General features: G+C 36.0%; 1 long non-coding RNA gene and 1 other non-coding gene across 2 annotated transcripts in view; one reads left to right on the forward strand and one right to left on the reverse strand.

Moving 5' to 3' along the window:
- The window catches only part of LOC138847827 (uncharacterized), a 44,941-nt gene extending 29,418 nt beyond the window's left edge, over positions 1-15,523 (forward strand). The window contains exon 5 of the long non-coding RNA XR_011385737.1: positions 14,194-15,523. This is a non-coding gene — a long non-coding RNA (uncharacterized lncRNA). The remainder of the gene's footprint in view (positions 1-14,193) is intronic.
- Positions 1-22,603, reverse strand: part of LOC127486645 (uncharacterized) — a 37,154-nt gene extending 14,551 nt beyond the window's left edge. The window contains exon 1 of the transcript XR_011385739.1: positions 19,648-22,603. This is a non-coding gene — a transcript (uncharacterized protein). The remainder of the gene's footprint in view (positions 1-19,647) is intronic.
- Between the last annotated feature and the right edge of the window lie 11 nt (positions 22,604-22,614).

The following is a 22,614-nucleotide window of genomic DNA, read 5'->3' on the forward strand; positions in this document are numbered from 1 at the left end:
CTTTACTTTGGAAATCTATATTCATTAAATAAAAGTTTTTTAAAAATGAAACAATGGAAAAAAAGAATTCATTAAAACATTAGATCCTCAGGGTCACAGTAAATGCATGATAATTACTGCAACACAGTTCTCAATTCTCATGCTAATTTCATAGAAATAAAAAGATATCAGATTCCATGTTATTCATAGATACAATCCTCAGAATATAATGTAATAGTTTATTTTGAAGTTGTTTTGAAATCCAATTTTTCCATAATTTTTGTTTTCCACAAGATTGTTGAATATTGCATATACATATATAGATAGATAGATAGATTTAAAAATTTTGTAACAGAAGACATTTATCTTTTCATTCAGTTTTCTCAAGAATTTTTGAAGGATCCTCATGGATAAAGATAAAAAATTGGGGCTGGTGTTGTGGCATAGCCAGCTGTATTCTACCTGATGCACTTCTGAACCAGATCCCCAAGAAAAACAGCAGAAGTGTTTGAATCTCTGCCACTCATGTGGCGCAATCATATTAATTAGTTATACGTACAAAGAGTATATAATGTAATTATATTAAGAATATGTACAAAAATAAATGGAGACCTGAATGAAGTTCTGGCTCCTGGCTTTGGCCAACCATGGCAACCATCTGAGGATGGAACCAGTGGATGGAGGATCTCTCTCTCTCTCTCTCTCTCTCTCTCTCTCTTTCTCTGTATGAATATATATATATATATATATCCTCCTTCTGCTGTCTCTCCATTTATCTGTGTAGCTGTCTTTCAAATAAACAAATACATCTTTTAAAAAATATATACTTACCTTAATGAAAGGAATTTTATAAAGTGAATAATTATGCATTAAATCAAAAATCAGAAAAAGTATGAAAGATAACAATAATTACCAATTTTAACCCTATGAGAAATAAGAATTATCTTTTCTGCAAATAAGTGAAGAAAAAAGTGTTGGCTATTTTAAATTGATTTTTCCAATATCAAAGATATGAGAAGATGGGAAGGTAAGCTATAATTTGGATTTCTATGATTTATGAATAAATACCTGTATTCCACAAAGCCCTCCATTGTATTCATTTAATCACAATTATATTAAGAATTAGTATAAGGGCTGGTGCTGTGGCATGGCGGGTAGGGCCAGTGCCTGCAGTGCCAGCACCCCATATGGGTGCTGGTTCGAGACCTGGCTGCTCCACTTCTGACCCAGCTCTCTGCTGTGGCCTGGGAAAGCAGTGGAGAATTGTCCAAGTGCTTAGGTCTCTGCACCCACATGGAAGACTAGGAGGCTGCTCCTGGCTTCTGGTTTCAGATAAGCATAGCTCTGGCCATCGCAGCCATCTGGGGAGTGAACCAGTGGATGGAAGACCTCTCTCTCATCTCTCTCTCTTTCTCTTTCTCTCTCAATTAAATAATTAAAAGTAAAATCCATTGAACTCCCAGTATGATGAACTCACAGACACATACAAAGACTCATTATAAAAAAATTTTAAAAATAAGTATAAAAGTGACTGGAAATATAAGTATTTAACTATTGAAATGTCTAATGTTTAGTAGATGGTACCCTCAGAGACCAAGCTACATTATGTAACTTGTTCTATTTTTTATACATGTACTGCCTCCAGTGCAGTGTAATAATAATACAGCAGCAAAATGTTGCTCCAGGCTCTCCCTATAATGGTTACATGTAAAGCATCAATACTATTCAGGGTCAACTAAATAAGGAACCTGTCCTTATTATTCTCTATGATAATAATTCAAGTGTTACATTTATTTCTATGAGTATCATTGAAAATCCATGTTTTATATTATACCTATTATGTAGCCTTTTTCTCCGCAGAGGTTACACATCAAAACTGATTCATCTTTCCTGAAATGATCTGATATAAATTCCTGTATTCCTCTGTATCTCATATCCATTTACAGAGTTAATATAAATTCCTGTATTCCCCTGTATCTCATATCCATTTACAGAGTTAACATCTTAATAGGTTGCCTTCAATATATGAACTGACTTTAGAGGGTTTCCGTGTGTTTGATTACTGTGTTGTAAATCACAGTGACAATTTAGTGCACTTGCACTACTGTGTTTCCCTGAGGAGCTTGTTGGACAATTTTATGTAAGTAAATCTACCTGAATGAGAAAATGATCTAAAGTTAAAAATTATACATGTGTGGAGGGTTTGAGTGTTCTTGGGCTTTTTTTCTTACCTTGATCTAAATACTTCTTTAGAGGATGCTTTCCTTTTAATAAGGTATATAACTGTAAGCAATAATTCATCTAAACCAGTTAAAATATAGAAACGTGCTGCCCATCCCATGCTCTTCTACTTAGCAGTTACTAATCTCTGTGAAAGCTTTGTAGCATACGAAGATCACTGGATCCCCCAGAGATGCATTTCTGTCTCCATTTCACTAGGTTGTGGTTTGCATTCATCCCACCACCTCGTGTCCAGATACAGGAACTGAGGTTTCACTGCATCTACTGTTTTCCTGCCATCCATCTTGAACACAATCTCTTTGTTTCCTCTTCTAGAACATCTTTTCTTTATGGTTCTACCTCTCCACATCTTCAGTGGTCCTTAGTGACAAGGAAGATGCTAAATACCATAACCTTCAATTGAAGGCACTAAAAAGAGCATCTTCCCAGCCTGCCTTACCTTCCAGTATTTTTTCCTATTCATAAAACGCACTTCTATGAATCTATGCTACTTTATACATAAAAATTTCATTGCCGTTTCCACTACTATTCTTTACCACACCATTACCCCTTAATGTAAAACTACCTTGTTTCCACATTTCCCCCTCTCTATATTCTACCTTACTCTTCCAGCTGCACTTAGCTTAAACCTTGCTTATTCCAAAGTCCATTTTGAACACTAGAGGCAAAAAGTGTAATATTGTTTCTTCCCCAAATGCCTGTGTAATTCAATATCTGTCTACACTTATGAATGTATTATTCACTAGTCCAAAGAACTGTGAAAGGCACTGCCTATGTTTAATTTCTAGATTGACTTTAGAGTCCCATTTTATAACTCTGGTTCTCAGAAAGATGATTTCCTGATTTGAATATATACTTGATGAATGAAGCTGGCATTTCTCTAACAAGAACAGTCAGAAGCAAAGGGGAACACACTCAAAAGAAAGAATTGGTTGATGGTAGTAAGGATGCTTAGCGTTCCTTCTCAGTGGAGTCTTCTTGTTTCTTTACTTAGTGGTATTATGGGTCATCGTTTATTGAGCAGAGAAAATGTTTGACCTTGCACACAACTCAGCAGATAAGCATGGCTTCTGCTCAGTAATCTTTAAATAGACATAATATAAATAACTCCAAAAATAATGTGAACTACATGTACCTAAGTGATGCCCTTACTGTTAACTCTTTCATTTCCATTCTTTCCTTTATTTTTAAAGCTTTTATTTTATTTTCCTGTGACTGGGTAGGAAAGGCCTGATGTTCTTTGTATGCCCACCTGAAGAAAATCCACAGTGAATTGTGATCCCCAGGGTGACATATTAGGATGCAGGGCTAGGAGAGACTATCAAGGGGTCATTAAATCGTGGTGTGTGGATTACATCATTTGTGGACTAGTGGATTAAGGAGCTAATGTGTTATTGTAAGAGAGGTTCTGTTACATAGTTAGTTTGGCTCTGTCTCCTGTGCATCCCCCCCTTGTCAGAGGTGATGCCCAAGTCAGGCTCTGTAGACAGGTGACACCAGCAGGAAGGCTGTCACCAGATGGAGAGCTTTGACCTTGGTCTTCCTAGCCACCCGCCAAAGGTCAAAGTAAACTTTTCCTTCTGTAGGGATTATTCAGTTTGCAGTAGGCAGTTGAAGTGACAAAAAGCAAAGTAAGACAATGGAATAGTACTGAGTCATAAAAAGGATGAAATCTTGTAAAATACATGCAGTTGGAAGTAATAATTCTAAGTGAAATAAGATGAGCACAGAAAGACAAATTCCCCATGGTCTGGCTCATATGTGGAGTCTAAAAAATAGGTATTTTCACAGAGGTTAAAAGTGCAGTGATGAATTGAGGAGCAAGGGATGAGGAAAGGTTGATGGATGGGTACCAGGCTATATCTAGGTAGGAGTAAGCAGTGCTGGGATGCTACTGTACCGTGAGGGGAGGGTAAATAATGTTAATGTACAATATATTTCTGTACAAAAGTAACTACAAGATAGGATTTTTGAATATGTTCAGTATAAAGAATATGTTCAGTATAAAGAAATGCTAAATGCTTGAGAGAATAAAGATATTTACACCGATTGTTTGTTAAACAACATATACATGTAATGAAACATCACATAGTTCCCAAAAATACATATAATTTTTATGTCGGTGAATTTTTTAAAAAGTTTATATGCAAACACAAACGAAGATGAAGTCATTGATAGATATTTCGTCATCTTTTACATCACTGTCTGTCCAAATAATTTCTTCCGCTTTTCATGCAGCCCTGATCTTTTCCAGTTACTTTGGAAAATGTTGTTTCTGCTCCCACTTAAAGACCAGCCCACTCTTCTCGCCTCTGTCCTGTCACTCCTTGGAGCATTCAAGCATTGCATAAATCCTTACATACTTCAAATTCTTTTTCCATGGTTAATTCTTTGACTTTATTTGCAGACACATTTTGGAAGCTGCCATACTTGAGATTTAAGATCTACTCCACCAATCACTTATTTATTAAACCAATAGTCTTTTTTTTTATTTTTTATTTTTTGACAGGCAGAGTGGACAGTGAGAGAGAGAGAGACAGAGAGAAAGGTCTTCCTTTTGCCGTTGGTTCACCCTCCAATGGCCGCTGCGGCCGGCGCACTGCGGCCGGTGCACCACGCTGGTCCAATGGCAGGAGCCAGGTGCTTCTCCTGGTCTCCCATGGGGTGCAGGGCCCAAGGACTTGGGCCATCCTCCACTGCACTCCCTGGCCACAGCAGAGAGCTGGCCTGGAAGAGGGGCAACCGGGACAGAATCTGGCGCCCCAACTGGTACTAGAATCCGGTGTGCCGGCGCCGAAAGGTGGAGGATTAGCCTAGTGAGCCGCAGCACTGGCGTAAACCAATAATCTTAAACATCCCATTATGCTGGTCTTTCTACCCAGTGTTAATGCAGTAGAAAGAAGGTCTATTATGTAGCTCTGCACATGGTTCCTTCACGCGTTCATCTCTAAATGCCCATTCCCCCACTACACTACCAACTATCACCTAAAGAATGGCTGCTCAGGATTTACTGTGAAAAGTAAAGAGTGAGGGAGAGCTTCTGTAATCCAACTTCAAGAAACAGAGGTGAAATAGCATAAGGCTTGATCTTCATAATCTTTATATGGAAAATTAGGAATACAGAGTTACGGTATGACTAGCAAGGAAATAGAGCACAAGTTTTCTGGAACTCTTACCCCCAAAAGTTACATGTTTGCATATTGTGCAAGGCTTGTACAAAAGCAATGACAGACATCCAGGGATGTGGGAATGATTATCCTTTCTGTTTTAGAGTTTTATGTAGTGAAGTGAGCAGAATTCAGCAACGTTATTTCAGAAAAGGGAACGCAGTCTACGGAGACTGGAGAAGGTCATGGAACAGGCATGAGCACCCTCATTTAAAGCTTAAGTTTCATGAAATCAGACTCTCCCATGTGAAGCACTAAAGCACCTGAAAGTAACCTCTGGGTGCTCATTTCAGTGTCTATTCAGATAACTTACCCTGTTAAACTCTTATAACTGAGCATTTTCCAAATGTGGTTGCTTAATTTACACCCCATGGTCAATTCTATAATCTATAAACACGTAATAAAATGAATAGAGCCTAAAGTGTTTGTTTCATGTAGCATGTTAAGTAAACAATATCCTCACTAACATAAACTTTTGCTTAGGTGTACAAATCATTTACTTTCTTCTGATTAAACAATAAGTTTTCCTGAATTTTTTTTTCTTATTCACCTTCAAATTCTTGTAGGATTTTGTTGTTGTTGTTGTTAATCACTGTTGTTCATGTAGGTTTCTAAATTATTTTTCTATTCAGTTTCAGAGTGATTTCACCTCACTTTTTAATATATTTTTCTTTAATCATCTCATTTGCTTTTTTTCTAATTCTAAGTTAACAAAGATGTAGCAAGCATTAAATAGAAAAGATAAGTGAATGCCTAATTTATGAATATATATAATTATATGTAATAAAATTTTATTTGTAATGCATTTCAAGTGTTTCATATATACAGATTTAGGGGCATAGTTACACTTCCTACCCTACCCTCCCTCCTGGCCAAACTCAAACCCTTCTTCCTCTTCGCTCTCCCATTCACACTCTCAATTTTTACAAAGATCTATTCTCAGTTTATTTATTACTTGTAAGGTTAAACCTAAACTAAGTAATGAGAACAACAAATAGTATGAAGAAAAAAACACTATTCCTCAACAGAAAAGATAAGGGGTCTGTCGTTTATATAATTGAAAATGTCATTAAATATATTAAATAATATTCTAAATAGCTCTTTAGTATTGAGGTCTCAAAATTTCTGTACTGCTCACAACAGAATAAAGTGGTGTGACTATTTAGAATATTCCTCTTTAGAAACTAATCATGATCTGTATGTTTCTTAATTCATAAAGCAGAGAGAAAAGAACAATACAGAAAGACAAAGCACCCATCTGTTAGCTCACTCCTTGAATGCCTGCAACAACTGAGACAGAAAGGAGGAGTTAGCAATCTGGGTCTCCCACAGGGATGACAAGGGCCCAAATAATTGAGCCACCACCTGTTGTCATCCAGGGTTGCACTGGCAGGTTGCAAGAATTGGGAGTCAGTTCCAAGTATCGAACCCAGGTACTCTGATGTGGGACATAGATGGCCTAATATGCATTTTAACCACTTGGCCAAATATCTTCCCTTCTGTATTTTGAAAGCACTCTGGGGGCCAGTGCCATGGCTCGCTTGGTTAATCCTCTACCTGTGGCACTGGCATCCACTATGGGTGCCAGGTTCTAGTCCCTGTTGCTCCTCTTCCAGTCCAGCTTTCTGCTGTGGCCTGGGAAGGCAGTGGAGGATGGCCAAGTGCTTGGGCCCTGCACCTGCATGGGAGACCAGGAGGAAGCACCTGGCTCCTGGCTTTGGATCAGTGCAGTGCCGGCTGTGGTGGCCATTTTGGGGGGGTGAACCAATGGAAAGAATATCTTTCTGTCTCTCTCTCTCACTGTCTAATTTCCACCTGTCAAATAAAAAAAAACTTTGAAAGGGATTCCAAAATTGATTTAAACTTTAAGACCATTTCCTTAAGAGAGAGAAGGCTTACAATGTTTTCTAAAACTACCTTTATGGAATCTTGATGTCTTTATTGCATTTACTACTTTATGAATGATATAAATGTATATGAATATTTCTGTTTAATATTGTACCAGTTTTAGCTAAGATCACCATGACAACCAGAGAAGAGACAAAGAGTAAATGGCAAGTGTATTCCTTACATTGTGTGGTCAAGTCTAGTTCTCATTAATTCACTGGGAAAAGTTTCTCTATTTCTGTTTTCTTTCAGTTCCAAGAGAGACAGGTGAAAATGCATATTTTAGTAGAGGTTGGTTGATTGTGAAATAGTTTCCATAGATCGGAATTTGATTTCTGATGTGGGCAATTCAATGAATCATTTATTATAGCATGCACAGGTGTTCATTGGGAAAGCATCATAGTCTACTGGAAAGAACAGTTATTCTCTCCAGATCATTCAAGTGCAAAATTGTATTAGGGACAGTGATAAAGGATTAAATGACCATCAGAGCTATCTTTATGCCTTATGTTATAAGCAATAGATATGACCCTTGTAATCCCCATAATGTCCTACAATAATGTAGAGTCCTTTTAAAGATAACCAATGATGCTCAGCATATCCAGAGTGTGCCACACACCTGGGGAATTTCACACTAGGCTCTCAATACTATACGGTTGTATGTTCATTTTAATTATACTTGTAATTCTTATTTTCCTTGTCTGGAGAGGCAAAGAAGAGATACAAAGGCAGATGCTCCCCAGCTTCCCACAACATCTGAGGCTGGGCCATGCTGAAGCAAGAACACAACTAAGAATGAGTTTCCTGCCTGGGAAACTGGTACCCAACTGCTTCAGTCATCACCTTCTGCCTACCAGGGTGTGCACCAGCATCTGAAGCACAAGCATCATCATAAGTGTTGCACCAGGGGTGCCCTCAAATTCCCCCTTCTCCCAATCATCATGATCGTCACAGCTCTGAAACTGCTGTTCTAAAAACTCCTCTGCATGGGTGGGCATTTAGCAGAGGGGTTAACACACCATGTGGGGTGCCTCAGTTGCATATAAGACTGTGGGTTCATCACCTGGATCCCCTTCCAAGCCTAGCTTCCTACAATGCTCAGCCTGGGAAGCAACATATACTAGATTAAGTACTTGGGTCTCTTCCACTCATGTAGGTCACTCAGATTGGGTTCCAGGCTCCTGACTTCAGCCTTGCCCAGCTTCCATAACTGTAGATACATGAGGAATGAACCAGTGGATGGTAGATTCTTTATCTCTCCTCTCTTTCCACATTTTAAAAGTAAACAAATAAATAATAGACACCACTTTACAATTCAAGTCTGCTTCCCATGTCTCTAATCCTATAGATCTATCTTTCCTCTGAATATAAATTAATTTCACTTACTTTAGTCTTATACACCATATAAATAACTAAAATAAGTGATATAAAGTGATATATTTTATACACAAATGTATAAATCTGTATAGTCTTACTTAGATGTTAGTTTCATGTTTATTGAAAAAGCAATAAAATCCCCATTTATATACTAATCATTCTATCTCTTCTTCATAAAAGAATTTCAAATAAAATTTTATGTTTAAATATTTCCTCTTCTTTCCTTATGTTGAATAACACTTTGCAGATAATAGTCCAATTTCACCAGTCCATTGGAAGGATTCTCTTTCAATTCAAACATTATGATGTTAAATGAAATAGGAATGTCCACAACTTAATCTGTTTGACTCTCTTCAACATGTCAAAAATCCAACAAATCTCTTCTACTGAGTGTATGACCCTTCTTTCTTTTGTGATTTTCTTTTCTTACTTACTACTCATCTTTGTTCCTCTTATATTTCCTTTTTAAATATTATTACAATTCATACTTCTGTCCTTGGTTTCCTGCTTTCTTGATACACAAGAACACTTTAAGAACTCCATGTGTTTGATTGAGTTTATTATCACCTGGCTAAGTTGTGTATAAAAAGTAGTAATTTCCTATATTCTTGCCTCTAACCTGATAACAGTATTGCATAACATCCAGATATATTTTGAAATTGTTAATAAGTGCTTGCAATTAGATACCTGAGTCTCCATATAGGTGTGTATTAGTAGAATTAGATAGTAAGGAGAAGTAGCCAGCAAAAAAATCTGTTTGACTGGACAACATTATGAGAGAATTACTGGGGCCAGCAATGTGGTGTCTTGGGTAAAGCCAGCACCTGTGATACCAGCATCCCATAAGGGCACTGGTTTGAGTCCTGGTTCCTCCACTTCTAATCCAGCTCACTACTAGTATACCTGGAAAAGCAGAAGAAGATGGCCCCACGTACTGAGGTCCCTGCACCCACAAGGGAGACTCAAATGAAGCTTGTCATTGTGGCTATTTGGGCAGTGAAGATTTCTCTCTCTCTCTCTCTCTCTCGCTGTAACTCCACCTTTCAAATAAATCAATAAATAAATCTTAAAGAGACAGTGATTATTTAGGATATGAGATGTGAAGTGGCATGGTAACTATGTTGTATGTGTGTGCATATGCACAAGGATTCTTTACAAAACTCATGGAATGTGCAATGGAAAGGTTTATTATGTGCAAAAACTTTAGAAATCCACATATTTTAGAATATTAGGTATTTTCCATGAACTTCTAGGAGACCCTTCATATATGTATGTGTCTATACCCTTTCCCTTATAGAAAGAATGTTTTATGGAAAGACACCAACATACCTACTAAATTACAGACCACACTATGTGAAATATATGATGAGGACTACATAATAGAAGAAAAAAAAAAGAAGTATTTCTTACTCTAGGGGACTGGGATAGGATTACATTTTCAGTATTTAACTTATTTACATGGAACTTAGCCCTCTCAAGAAGTGACTTTCTACAGAAGGTATTGATTATATTTAAATCTACACTATGCTAAAATTGAATAGATGACACAGACTAACATTTAAGAAATATATTTATAAATATTAATTTTGCTAGCTTAATAGATTATACAATAAAAAAGAAGGTGATTTTAGATATATCTGTTAATGAACTGTACTGGTCCTTCTATTATAACTTTAGCACTACCAACATTCTTGTCTATGTCCATTACCTCTGTTATAATCATGGCTGTGTCGTGGACATTACAGTCATAGAGTTATATTCAACTTCTTCTTTCTAGTCGCCCATCACTTTAACACATTACTTTGGGCATATTATGTACCATTTTTTAAATTTAAAGTGCCTTCAATTAAGATTGTTCAATTCAGACTTATGATGCCAATGGTTATAGTGGGGCATTCAGAAGTTAAAAATTAATTGCCTATACTTATCCAGCTAATTTTCTTGAGCTATCTGATTATCAAATTTTGATAAAATCACCTTCTATACACCAAGATTTCAAACTGTGATTTACGTCTACTTTGTTCAGTATTTCAACACCTTCCAATCTACAGTAGACTCCATTCTCAGAATTGTTACCATGCTCAGTTACTTCACTGATAACCCTAAATTCATTTATTGTTTTTATTACCTAATTATTTGGCTTTTCCTCCCAGATTTGCAAACTATTGCTGTAGCTAATCAAGAATATGTGTATGTCTACATGGCCTCCTTCATCGAGGTGCTTTGAGACTTCAGTGTGGTCGCTGTTAGGGTTTGGAAATATTTTCACTGTTTTTCTTAATTCCTTAGTGAATGTCCAGCAATTACACTCTAAATGTATCTAGTCTCATTCCTTGGTTTCCTTGTTCCACTACTTTTAATTTGCATGGGCAATAATTTCTCAAAATTTATAAAAATTTAACAAGACTCCCCCCAAATCAGCTATGTTTATATTTTTCTCATTCCCTCTACTTTCTTTTTTTAGTTTTTTTTAAAGATTACTTTAACTCTTTTTTAAAAGATTTATTTATTTATTTGAAAGTCAGAGTTACACAGAGAGAGAAGAGGCAGAGAGAGAGAGAGAGGTCTTCCATCCGCTAATTCACTCTCCAATTGGCCGCAACAACTAGAGCTGTGCCAATTCGAAGCCAAGAGCCAGGAGCTTCTTCTGGGTCTCCTATGAAGACTTGGGCCACCTTCTACTGTTTTCCCAGGCCATAGAATAAAGCTGGATCGGATGTGGAGCAGCAGGGTCTCAAACCATCGCCCTTATGGGATGCTGGCACTTGCAGGCCAGGGCGTTAACCCACTGTGCCGCAGTGCCGGCCCCATCATTCCCTCTACTTTCAAGGAAGAGTTTTGATTTTCATTTTTCCCCTCTATCACATGTCATTTGGTTGTGGGCTCTCAGAGGAAGGAGACTTTGTCTTCCTCCGTGCAACAATGCACATTCTACACAATTTAATGAAAGAGTGCAGTAAGTCAGACTCCTTGTCAAAAGGGCATTTCAAGAGTCAGCACATCACCAGGAGCATTAGCAGGAAACAGTCTCCCCAGAACGGGTCTAAAGTTCACTGATGCACCAGTAAATGGGAGTACTGACATGGTAACTGCATTTTGGTTTGGAGAGGTTTGTTTGATCACCTGGTCTGCATGTAAGCAGGGAGGCCACATGGCTGTAGGCACACCCTTTACCTATATCTGACTGCAGCTGTGTTTCCTAAATCGTGGGCGAGAGAACAGGGCAGAGCCTCAGCACTGAGAGTCCTGCCACTCAGTCCTTCCCCAGTAATAACAGCGTGGGGGAGTGCTGATTCACTGTCACTGTCACCCAATTCATCCTTTCAGTTTTCTGCCGAAATTTTCTAGTTCTCGTGACTTTGAAACAGAACAAATAGCGATATTCAGTAAATCTTGATGAGATACTTGTGTGTTTATGATCACTTCTTGTCTTCTCAAAGCACTTCAGAAACAGACGAAAACCACATATATCTTTTCACCAACCAATTTCATGAAACAGATATATGTTCTAGTCCCTCTTGACAGGATAATAAATGTAATTCTCTTAAGGGAGTTTAAATGATTTCAGAAATTTAGTTCAACTCAGCAGAATAGTGGAGCTCCAAGTCATCTGCTATGTACCTCTAGAACCCCAGAGCTCTAGATTGATGAGATAACATTATGTAAGGAAGGTTGTAACTTCGGTAAAGTATCTGCACAATGTTTTGAATTTCTCTAACAATTTTCTGTGCTTCTTTCCACTTTCATATATTTTTTATTTGCATTGCATTTAAGGATATTGTGCCCGATTCAAATCTACCGGCTGGAATTTTTCTTTGGTTGTAAATACCTTGCCAGAAGGACACACATTCCTACATACTTGATTTTGAAACACTTTTTACTGCAGGAATGATTGCGAAAAGACTTGTTAGAATACCGTGTTCTGAATTATGTACTAAGCATTAAATTAGTAGGAAAACTTGTATGGAAGAAAATCTCACTAAAATCAGGAAGCAGATGGTGACTTTGGGCGACAAACACACTATTGCAATGAAGACATTGTAACAGCTGATGTAAATGGGGCAGAGCCATTTACAGTCAGCTGTAATTGTAACTTGAAAGCTCTCTTGATTCTGTGCTCTGTGAATTCCTGTCATAACTTCCTGGAAATAAATTTTCCATACTAAACACACAAAGGAAGGGGATGTATGACTTTCTATGATGCTGATACTGAACATTTTAGGACTTTCTACAAGGTATACAGTTGTGTTCAGGCAGTACATGAAGATTGCCAAAATGGACACTTTTTAGTGGCGTACGCCTCTGAACCAGTGATGCGCTGAAACATAAGAGGAGACTCTTCTGCTTCCTTATAAATGGGGAATAAACGGTCAGGGCACCTCTAGACAGGCACTGCTCTCCTCAGGTCTGAAGATGAGTCCACGACCCCCATCCAGGCTTTGGAGCTACAAAAGGAGAAAGGATGTGGCCAATCATGCCTTTAAAACAATTGCACATCACCAATTCTCAGAACTCACCATAGCAGAATTTAAACAATCTGCCAGTATAGCCTGTGTATTCACTTCATAATAAAGAATAAAGAAACTGCTACATATACACAGAAAAATATTATTCAGTCACAAACATATTGCAAATCTGAGGATGAGAATTGTGGCACACAAGTTAAGCCACAGGTTGGGACATCTGTGCAGATTAGCACTTCCATTCTACCTTGCTAATAGTGAACCTGAGAAGCAGGGGATAATGGCCCAAATATTTGGGTTCCTGCCACCCATATAAGAGACCCAGATGGAGTTCCAGTGTCTTGACTTTGGCCAGCCCCAGCCCATGATGTTATGGGCATTTGAGGAGAGAAATAGAAAATAAAAGCTCACTCTCTTGCTCTCTCTCTATCTCCCTTTCTCTCTCTCCCTTTCTCTCTCCTTTCTCTGATACTCTGATTTTCAAGTAAACCAACTTTCTTTTAAAAATGGTCCAATCTTGCCATTTGTCACAACATATAAAGAGCTGTAGGTTATTATGTTAAGTGAAATAAGTCAGGTGCAGAAAGGTAAGTACTAAACCTTGTTTCTCATATGTTGATTCTGAGAAACTCAACCTCATAGAACTTGAGAGTGAAGTGACCATTTCCAAAAGCCAGGATGGGTGGAGGGAGGGAGTGGTGGGGAAAGGCTGCTTCATAAATATGAAATTAGAGTTTGCTTCTGGGTTTCAGCACCAAAAAATAAAAGAAATAAAGAAATTAGAGTTAGGTAGGAGGAGTAAGTTCATAAGTTCTTGTGTTTTACTGCATAGTAAAATACCTATAGATAGCAATGATCTACTGTAAATGTGTTTTTTAAAGCTTGAAGTAAGAATTTTGAATATTCCCACCAAAAGAAATTATAAATATTTGAGGAGATAAATATGTTTACTCTGATTTTAATATTACACAATGTAAACAGGTATTGATACATTGGTTGATATCCTACAACTTGTAGGATTTTTATGTATCAATGATAAATAAATTAAATCTGAATATGAACAATTTATTTTTATATAGGTCATCAAAAAGCATGGAATCAAACATGACATAAACACTGAAGAAGCCCAAGTTTGTAATACGCATAATATGAATATAGTAGATGGAGAAAGAGCAGAATCCTAATCATATTGCAACTAACCATTCTCAAAACTGAAGGATATGATTTTGTTAAAGTGAAGATAGCTTTCCTGCACCATCAAAGGTCAAACCTAAACATGCAGATAATGGAACATTAGTAACATTTCCTGGGAGTGATTAATAAGATAATTGGTTGCTTTCAAGACTAGTTTTTGGAATGAAATTAAAGATAAATGAGACTTTAATGTTTTGACATTTCATCCTATTGAACAATGGGTGGAATCACATGAGTTTAGATGATGCTTCCTACTAATAAAATCATCTCCATGGATCGTACTCAGGATTATACTTCATGGATTACGTAGCCTGTAACTGAAGCAAATATCACCACAGGATTAAACTTGCTTATTCAACTGGAGCAATTTCCACATTTTATCCATGATCTTTTTGAAAACCACATGGAGAAAACTAGTGCAGAAGCAACACGATGTAAAAATTCATGGCATTATTTTAAACATAAAAGATTATAAATAAAGAACAAACTGCATTAAAGAATAAAAATGTGGATCAACCCTGTATTTATTATTTTTGTTGTCTGAATCATTGACTAGAAAGAGTTTAATCATGCATGATTTAACTTTCAACAAACAATCATAACAATGAAGATTGATGGATAATCTATTAGTATTTGGCAACAATGTTTACTATGATAAAAAAAACTTTTCTTGGATCCTAAATTACCTTCTGCTAAGTCTATCTGGTCTCCTAAGTGAGTTTTTCTATCAGCAAAGATTGTTCTATGAAAACTAATTGCCCCTATTATCATGTCATTAATGATTGGGCAAACATTTATTGAAGCATATCACACATGAAACAATATTCACAACTTAAATGAGGGCTTCAACAATTAAAAGAACACCAGGTATCCTGGAAGGGCTCATTTTTTTATTTATGGACATAAATAGGCAAGCAACAGCAGGTTCAATGTGATGTGATGAGTGGTTTGATCAAAACAAATACAGAGCTAAGGAGTGGTAAGTAAGCTTGAATAGTCAAGAACTATTGCAAGATAAGTAACTCAATATGTGTCTTGACAGAGAAGTCTTTGCTGATTAAACAAATTGAAAATAGCATTCTGGGTAGGAATACTACTAAGAAAAACAAATGTTCATATATTTCCTGAATGGAGTTGAGCTCCTTTCTGTAAAGTATACAATCTGGAGAGACAAATGAGAGTAGGTCAATCAAACCAACACAGGCATTGAATGTCCTATATTTTTATTTTTTTCTAATTCTAAAAAATCAGAGTTTAGCACCTACAATGAGGTTTGATTTTTTTTCACTAGTCTATTCAGTGAGAAAGACAGAGAGAGAGAGAGAAAGAAAAGAGAGAGAGAGAGACTCCTGTCTGCTCACTGCTGGGTCAAGTTGAAACTGGAAACCAGGAAATCAGCTTTGCTCTCCCACATGGAAGAGCACTTGCCATCACCACTGACTCCCAGCATGCACATTAGTAGGAAGCAGGAGTCTTTAGGCAGTGCCAGGGTCTTAACGCTGACATTACGAAATGGGATGAGGGTGTTCCAAGTAGTGTGCTAATAATCACTGTGCCAAATGCCTGCTCTGCTTTTATGATTACTTTTACTGTAATGCTTGTTATGCTTTTAGTTCAGAAACAGGTAGTTTCTTGTGTGCTGTAACCATGAACTTGGATAACCTTTCACATTAGAGTCACCCAGGGGAGATATTTTCATTGCATATTTCCTAATTCTCTTTTAGAAACTTCGATTACCTAGGTCTGGGTTGGTGCCAGTTTCTCTATGTTTATCACAGCTAATTTTTATGCAACTTGACAGCAAATCCCTACTTGACAATTGTTGGTTTTTGATGTTTATCTGGAATGTACTGCATTATATCACATAATCGTTAAACAAATTGAGGGGTGGAGTGGTAGAGTGTTAATTAAACATGTTTGAATATATGTCTATTCTTTCTCAATATGTAACTTGATTTTGATTGGAACTGTCAGAGAGAAAAAAGGTCAAGTAGGCAATAAATATAAGAAAAAAAGCAAACTATTTTCTATTAAACAGAGAAGAGACAAGCAGTGCTTGTTGATAATTTTTAAATAAGTGTATAAATTATAAACAAAGTGTAAGTGTTTTTTTTTTTGACAGACAGAGTGGACAGTGAGAGAGAGACAGAGAGAAAGGTCTTCCTTTGCCGTTGGTTCCCCCTTCAATGGCCGCCGCGGCCGGCGCGCTGTGGCCAGCGCACCCCACTGATCCGAAGGCAGGAGCCAGGTGCTTCTCCTGGTCTCCCATGCAGGTGCAGGGCCCAAGCACTTGGGCCATCCTCCACTGCACTCCTGGGCCATAGCAGAGAACTGGCCTGGAAGAGAGGCAACCGGGACAGAATCTGGCGCCCCGACCGGGACTAGAACCCAGTGTGCCAGCGCCGCTAGGTGGAGGATTAGCCTGTTGAGCCACAGTGCCGGCAGTGTAAGTGTTATTTTTAAAGAGCCAGTAATAACAGGTTTTCACATAAAGTAGTGTCAACATGAATTCAATAGGAAACAAGAATTTTCTATGTTGTTGCATAATATTACATAGGCAAGAAAAAAGCCATGCTTCTAGAAGAACAACTTGAATGCTTTTGAATTATCTTATCTCTTACCTAAACGAAAAGAAAATGTCTAAAAATCACATAGGTTGAACATAAAGTATTTTCTTTTGGGTAACTTCTCTGGAACTTCATATATGCATCCACACATACAATTGCAAGAATTTACACCAGTTTGTGTTTTTTCTGTTACACTATTATGTATATAATTACCAGAAATTGTGAAGGAAGATTTGAAGTTCCCCATTCACTGTCTTTTTTATTAGGATCTTTTATTAGGACTTTCTTAGTCTTTTGGCTGTTTCTCTGTTGTTTCCTTAGATCGTATTTTTAAAACTCATCCCAATTTTAAAGCCATAGAACCCTCTGTGTACTTGAATGCCAACAAATTGGCAGATATGTATGTGTGAGAGGCTTTGTGTGAGAGAGAGCTGAGAAAATTACTCTTTGGTATTGCACTGGTTTGTGCATCCTAGGATATTTCTAGAATTGTAATTTATTTAAACTCTTTATTTATATTCCTCTATGTTTACTAAAATACTTTCAACTAGCCATCAAATTTAAATCATCTTGGATTTCATCTATTTTTGCATCTGAATTTTGCAAACATACTGCTAACATATTATGCTTTTCACTTATCATTCCTAGATATCCATCCCATTGAAAATAGCGTTACTTTGTTAGTATAAAGATAAAAGTAAAAGATAATAAAAAATTAGACAGTTTTCTATTCAGTGATGTATATTTGATTTTCTACTATTACTCATAAATGAAATTTTGCCTGTATATAAGATTTATTTATTGATTATTTTGATTTTTTAACTTTTATTTAATGAATATAAATTTCCAAAGTACAGCTTATGGATTACAATGGCTTCCCCACCCATAACTTCCCTCCCACCCACAACCCTCCCCTTTCCCTTTCCCTCTCCCCTTCCATTCACATCAAGATTCACTTTCAATTCTCTTTATATACAGAAGATCAGTTTAGCATATATTAAGTAAAGATTTCAACAGTTTGCACCCACATAGAAACACAAAGTGAAAAATACTGTTTGAGTACTAGTTGTAGCATTAAATCACACTGTACCACACATTAAGGACAGAGATCCTACATGAGGAGTAAGTGCACAGTGACTCCTGTTGTTGACTTAACAAATTGACACTCCTGTTTATGGCATCAGTAATCACCCTAGGCTCTTGTCATGAGTTGCCAAGGCATGAGAAGATAAGAATAGCAAAGAGGGTAAAAGAAGAAGGAACGGATATAGAACATGAACCACTGTCCTGAACATTAATCTGTGACTTTCTCAGGTGTGACAGTAGCTATGTCACAGAAGCCACAAATACTCTGTTATTCCCAGTAAAATAAGATGATAATAATCACTGTTGTACTCAATTATTGAAAAGAAGCATCTAATCTATAAAACTAATATATAAAAAAGTGACACAGAGGAAGAACATTATTAAAGATGTTATGCCTCAGTTTTCTTTTATTCCTTAGAAAGACTAACCTTTCTTTTAAATTTTTTATTTTTAAATATCACAAATAATATAGAAAAGTACAAAGAAAGATTCCATGAGCATTCATAGATATAACAATTTTTAGCATGTTGCTATATTTGCTTCATATGTAACCATATGCATACATGCATATTATTTTTCAAAGAGATAGGTATATTAATATTACATAATGTGGAATTCATGAAAAAAATCATAAAACGTGGGAGAGAAAGTTTTATTGTTTAAGGGGTACAATTCAGTGTAGACATTTTTATATATCTATACCAAATAGTATTTCATTCACACAATTTTTACTATATATATATATATATATATATATATATATATATATCACTGACACTTTATAATACACTGATCAGTTTATAGCACTTACCAACAGTTACCACAAACAGGTATTTCAGGTCAATCCTAGTTCTCCTTTTTTAGCTTATCTTTTCTCTGCATACATCATTTAGGCTTTTCTGACCCATTGTCTTGTACTTGGAACCCCATCATCTGCATCTGTGATATTCCCACACTTGATCTTAGCCAAAAAGCTGAGAAGGAATCTCTGACATTCCTTAAACCCTCATGTTGACTCCAAAATGGACACCTGACATCAAGATACATTAATATGTGTATACAGTGAGACATTGACACTGAACTTGTATATACTTGGTTTTGTAAAACCATTGTTGACCTAAGTAAATATATCCTATTCATTTGGCTGGCAGCTGAATTAAAGTCAAATTTGATGTTCAACTATCGCACATATGCTGCCCTCTATTACAGTAGTACCAATATGGAAGACATCCTCAGAAATCTGAAAATAGACCTACCATGTTACCCAGCCATGAATTCCTGGGAATTTACCCAAATGAAATTAAATCAGCATATGAAAGAGTTATTTGTACCTTCATGTTTATTGCAGCTCAATTCACAAGAGCTAAGATATGCAATCTACCCAGACCATCAACCAATGACTGGATAAAGAAAATGGGATATATATACACCATGGAATACTACTCAGCCATTAAAAGGAGTTAAATCCTGTATTTTGCAACAAAATGTATGCAACTTGGAACGATTATGCTTACTGAAATAAGCCAGTCCCAAAAATACAGATATCATATGTTTTCCTTTACTTGTGGTAATTAATATACAGAACACAAAAATATAATTTATATGAGTAAAATTGACATTTTGAGATTTGACTGTTGTTTACAATCCTTGTCTATACTCTTGAACAACAATGATTTTTATACTTACTATTTGTTTGTTTATTCAGTGGAAGATCAAGCTTGTGATTATGAAATAAAGTATGTCATTGTAAAAACTGAAAGAAAAAATAAGAAAGTAAGGAGGGAGGGTGAGATCATAAGCAGTAGCAAGGGTAGTGAAAGAACTATCACTATGCTCTTAAATCTGTATATATGAAATACATGAAGTTTGTTCACCTTATATAAGGAACAAATTTTTAAAAATATAATTGTAAACCCTCATTTGTATTTCTCATGTTCTAATTGTATTTTTTTGTTCTAAAGCTGATAGATAATCTAAGGCTTCTGAAGTCATTCATGGGATGAATTAGCATTAGTCTACTATAATAATTGTGGTACACAGTTTTTAATACTATGTTTAATGTATATTTGGGTTGAGGTCTAAAATAAAGATACATATCACCTTAAATAATAGATATAATATATATAGATATATAATACATATAATATATAATAGATATAATTATATGTTTATATATAATTATATATTATATAATGTAATATATATTTATATATAATTATATATATAAAGATATAATAGATATAGTGATTTTCTTTTCAAAATATCAACATAGGCATATTTCACAGGCTCATTTTAGGCATGGTTAGGTGAAAATAATCCAAGAAAATATATAAAAACCAATTACTGGGGTTAGTAAGTGTGTTCATCAAGATTATGAGATACAAAACTTACACACAAATAACTGCTCTTCTATTGATGAACAATTAATTTTTAGAAATTAAAAGTGCAAAAAAATCCCAGTTTTAACAACCTGAAAAATGAAATACCTAAGGAAAAATCTAATAATAATTAAGACATTTATTCTGGAAATTAAAAAATTATTGCTGAGAGAAATTAAAGAAAGAATAAATTAATACAATAATTTACATTGCTTATATAGCAGAACATTTAATATCTTTAAAACATATATTCTCCTAACATTTATCTGTAGATTCAACACCATCCTACTCAACGTCTTGAAATAGTTCCTATGAAGAATTTCACAATATTTAAATACAAAGCATGTAAGATGCACCCCCTACCCTGGATAAGGAATAACAAAAGGGTAAAGTGAGCTATCACTATAAGATTTTGAGAATTATTTTTAAAGCCACAGTAATCAAGATAGCATCAGACAATAAAGAACTTAATGCAAAGAATAGAGTGGCTAAAATATATTCATCCATACACAAACACATGACTTAGAAAGATCTGAAATAATTCAAGATAAAAGAATGGGCTTTGAAATAATTGATGCAGGAAATATTGCTTATCCATACATAAACACACTAAATTATCATTGGATTTAGAAGATTGCAGAAAATGGATCATGGTCTCAAATGGGAAACCAAAATTTTGAAAATTTTTGAGAAGAACATGAGTAGCTTTATGCCTTCCTCATTTAAGCAAAGATTGCTTAGATATGATAAACAAAGTATGCATAAAAGAAAGAAATAGACCACTTGTACCCTCATCAAATTAAAAATTTCTGGTTTTCAAAAGACATTGTTAAGAGAATATAAAACAAACCGCAGATCAAGAGAAAAAGTTGGAAAATAATATATATTACAAATGACTCATTATAATATGCAAATCACCTTAAAAAAACAAAAATAAGAACAAGCATAACTTAATTAAATAATGGGCAAAAGGCTTGAACAGACACTACACATAATGAATGGATGGAAAGCAATACAAAATGGTACTCAGTATCATTCATCATCTGAGAAATGCAAAGTAAAACCATAAAAAAAAACCACTACACCTGCATCCAAACGTTTAAAATTGCAACAAGATGGGGGAATCTGGAAAACATTATGCTGAGTGAATTAAGCCAGTCCCAAAGGGACAAATATCATATGTTCTCCCTGATCGGTGACAACTAACTGAGCAGCAAAGGGGAAACCTGTTGAAGTGAAATGGACACTATGAGAAACAGTGACTTGATCAGCTCTTGTCCTGACTGTTGATGTACAATGTAATACTTTATCCATTTTAGTATTTTTTCTTTGTTTTGTTCTAGTACTGTTGGTTGAACTCTGTAATTAACACACAATTATTCTTAGGTGTTTAAATTTTAACTGAAAAGTGATCCCTGTTAAATATAACAGTGGGAATAAGAGAGGGAGGAGATGTACAATTTGGGACATGCTCAATCGGACTTGCCCCAAATGGTGGAGTTAGAATCGTGCCAGGGGATTCCAATACAATCCCATCAAGGTGGCATGTACCAATGCCATCTCACTAGTCCAAGTGATCAATTTCAGTTCACAATTGATCACACTGATAGGTCTAAGAGTCAAAGGGATCACACAAACAAGACTAGTGTCTGCTAATACTAACTGATAGAATCAAAAAGGGAGAGAATGATCCAACATGGGAAGCGAGATACACAGCAGACTCATAGAATGGCAGATGTCCTAAAAAGCACTCTGGCCTCAGAATCAGCCCTTAAGGCATTTGGATATGGCTGAAGAGCCCATGAGAGTATTTTAGGCATGGAAAGCTAAGACACTTTGGAAAAAAAAAAAAAAAAGAAGAAGAAGAAAACCTAAATAAAAGATCTCCGCGAGTGAGATCCCAGTGGAAAGAATGGGTCATCAAAGAAGGAGGTACCTTTCTCTGAAGGGAGGAGAGAACTTCCACTTTGACTATGACCCTGTCAGAATAAGATCGAAGTCGGCGAACTCAAAAGGCTTTCATAGCCTTGGCAACTCATGACTAGAGCCTAGGGAGATTACTGACACCATAAACAAGAGTGTCAAATTGTTAAGTCAACAACAGGAGTCACTGTGTACTTACTCCTCATGTGGGACCTGTCCTTAATGTGTTGTCCAATGTGAAGTAATGCTATAACTAGTACTGAAACAGTATTTTACACTTTGTGTTTCTGTGTGGGTGCAAACTGATGAAATCTTTACTTAATATATACTAAATCGATCTTCTGTATGTAAA

This window comes from Oryctolagus cuniculus (assembly GCF_964237555.1).
Source record: "Oryctolagus cuniculus chromosome 17 unlocalized genomic scaffold, mOryCun1.1 SUPER_17_unloc_1, whole genome shotgun sequence".
NCBI lineage: Eukaryota > Metazoa > Chordata > Mammalia > Lagomorpha > Leporidae > Oryctolagus > Oryctolagus cuniculus.